We start from the raw sequence: 3,545 nt of genomic DNA, 5'->3' as shown, positions 1-3,545 counted from the left end.
GATAAGCACCTAATCAATCTTGTGTGACATTTGTCAAAATTTTGGTATTTGTTTTGGATAAAAGACCAGTTACATGAATAACTTCTTAAGAACAACTCATCCACAGAAAATTTTCTCAAATGGTTCTCTCTTAAAAGTTAATTTAATTTTGATTTTTAGAAAATTTAAATGATGAAAGACATCTAAAACCCTGATATTTTGATTTTATTACCAACCCAATAAGACTAAACGGGTTAAAAAAAAACCCGAATTCTCTTCAATCCGGGTCGAAACTCATAAAACCATATTTCTTTGATGTTATTGAAATCGCTTTATTCAAAACCAAAGCACTTATCGGAACCCAAACTCATCCATCCTCTACACCGTGAAACTAAAGATCCCGACATCTCGAATTAGTCTTCCTCCTACGATTCTGACATCTTCCTCCTCCTTTGTAAGTGAAATAAGTATTTTATCTCGATTTTATTGGGAATTCAAATGAAATTTCGGATTAGAATCAAATAATTGAAGAAACCCAATTTGTTTTCTACAACTTTGTTTTTCATAATCTAGAATCCGAGATGTTGTTCTTGATTACTTATGTCCGACTGTTGGTTTTGTTTTTAGGTCTGAAAGAGGTCCAAATCCGAGATGGCACGTACAAAAAAACCCGAGCGAGCGTGAAGAGTATTTACCTTTAGAACCAGTACTAGTCAAAGAAGAAGAGTTGCCTGGAGACGATAAGGATCCAGAAGATAATGAAAAACAGAGCTAAATTCAATGGTATGTGTTTTGTGTAAAAACTCAATATAACTTTGTTGGTTTTGTAAGTTTGTAAGATAATTGTGTAACTTGATTTGGATTTGAGGATTTCGAAGATAAAACTGAAGCATTACAATTCCGATTATGTGAAGCCATTCATGATAGCAACAAAGTGTTATATTCATCAAGGGGTGAAGCTTTTTGAGGGTCATCTATCAACTGATAAGTTGAAATAGTTTTTGGAGCATCCACAGTTCAAGCACTTCTTCCATATGCATACGGATTCAAATCACAAGATGATGACCATGTGGATACTTCTTCTACGCACGGCTTGTATTGATAAGAAGAAGAAATGTTGGTTTGTTGTCAACAGTGATCCAATCCTCTATTTTCTCCAAAAATTTGCACTCATCTATCGTTTACAATACCATTCTTATCCAAAAAACTATAAAGCACTTAGCAGCACATGGTAAAACATTTTGGTACTACTACAACAGTAGCATATGCGAAAGTGAAGGACATGCTACTCTCAATGAAGAGATCTACTCCCGACCGTTTGAAGATGACGATCCTATTCTTCCTATGCAACGTGATCATTGGGAAGAGAAAAACAGGAAAACAAGCAAACACTGTAGAAGACTTCTTTCTTAAACCCATGGAAGATCTATAATGGTGTAAAACATTCTCATGTGGTCGATTAGCATTTGATGAAAATATGAAAGATAGTTTTCATCTTGTGGACCACTTTGATGGATTATTGGGCGCATAATGGGTATATCCTAGCTTCGTGGTGCCTCTAGAGGTATATAATTTGAACATGGATTTTCTGTTTATGATATATAAACTAGGTACAACTAGAAAATTTTGTATAACTACTGTTTGAATGTTTTGGTGTTGTTTGTAGCTTCTAGCGTTTGAGGTCATCCCAAATCTAATGAATGAATTCAGAGAACATGATAGAGAAGCAAATCCTGAGTGCCCTAAAATGTGTAAGATGAAATTCAAGCCAACTATTATGAAAGATTTTCCTATTTCGGAGTTGTATGATACTCTTGGTACAACAAAGGTAAGAAATTGTCTAAATGTATATTACCTTAAATTTTTTTTTTTTTTTTTTTTTTTTTATCAACCACACATTCATTAAAAAGTAACTCCATGATTGGTTGCCCAACTAGGTGGAGAAGAGTTTACAAAAGTAACATCAGAAAACAGAAGTCTAGAAGAACGGGCTAAACAGTCCGCCTTAATATTACATAAACGAGAAATAAGAGAAAGCGAGAAAAAGGGAAAAGAGACACGGAGCAACTCCAACTCGTCTAGCAGATTAGAGAATGCGGGCCATTCTTCAGGAGACTGAACCATCGAGACTAACTCAGAACAATCTGTTTCAAAAGCCTGACAATCAATTCTTCTTGAAAGGATATTCTTCATAGCCCAAATTAAAGCTTCCAACTCCGAGTGAAGGGGGGAGGGACATCTCCGAAGGCATTTTGCACCAAGCAGCAAAGTTTGATCTGTTCCTTGAAAACACCACCATCCTATACCCATAGTTGGGTCCGAAGATTTCCAAGAGCCATCAATCCGACATTTTATAGATTGGATTGGGCTTTCCATAATTTCCGTCATAGTGTTATCTTCCATTGGATCCAATTGAGCTTCTTCCCACATTAATTTTTCGCTCAAAGCGTGATTTAAAATATCTGTGGGTTCAGATTGTATTCCTTTGAAAACCTTCTTATTTCTATCTTTCCATATAAACCACAAAATCTAAGCATAACAGTAAGATTTCTCCGCCCCATCTACAGGATGTGGTATCCTCCAATAAAGATAGTCTAGATTAGAGAATTCCGACCTTAGAGGAAAACTACCTGATACCATAGGTATTTCGGATAATTCCCAGACTTTTTGAGAATGTGGGCACTCAAATAAAGCATGATTAATTGTTTCCTCAGCCATCTCACATCTTTTACAGGTAATATCACACCGAATCCCTCGATGAGCTAATTTTGAAGTTACTGCTAAGGATCCCGAAGCGATTTGCCATAAAAAGTGTTTTATTTTTGGAGGGGCTTTGGCTTTCCAAGCTTGTGCTTGTAAAATTTTACAATTTGGACCCCATTCAATCGATTCAGTCATCCCTCGGGCAAGCCGATAGCCTGACTTTACTGTATATCTCCCTGAGTTTGTATGATGCCAAATAAGCCTATCTGGCTTCTGAACTTGACTAATAGTAAGTCCTCGAATTAATTGAATATCCACCGGATCCATAAATTCATGTAGAATAGGAAGGTGCCATTCTTTAGTAACCGGATTAATTAAATGGTTTACCATTAGATTTGGATGTAACAATTTTCCTCTTCCATTTGCGGGACGTGGAATAACATCCGGAAGCCAAGGATCTCTCCAGACCGATAAGTTGTAACCTGAACCTAGGGACCATCTTGCTCCCACTTCAACCAAGCTTTTGGTCGAAAATATACTCTTCCATCCAAACGATGGAGAGTTTGGTTTTTTTGCTTGTAAAGGATGAATATTCCTGAAATATCTACCTTTTAGTACTCGAGCTACTAAAGAGTTTGGAAAATGTATTAATCGCCAGTACTGTTTTGCCAACATGGCATCATTAAACGTGTCTAGAGAGTGAAAGCTCAAACCACCTTTATCTTTATCCATACACAATTTTTTCCAAGCAATCCAATGGATCCCACGGTCTCTCCCATTGGAACTCCACCAATAATTTGAGATTGCACTTGTTAACTTAGATATTAACTCTTGAGGAAGTTTAAAACAAGACATAATCATCG

This window comes from Arabidopsis lyrata, assembly GCF_000004255.2.
Source record: "Arabidopsis lyrata subsp. lyrata unplaced genomic scaffold ARALYscaffold_1, whole genome shotgun sequence".
NCBI lineage: Eukaryota > Viridiplantae > Streptophyta > Magnoliopsida > Brassicales > Brassicaceae > Arabidopsis > Arabidopsis lyrata.
The sequence above is the reverse complement of the archived record's forward strand: the minus strand, read 5'-3'. Positions refer to the sequence as shown.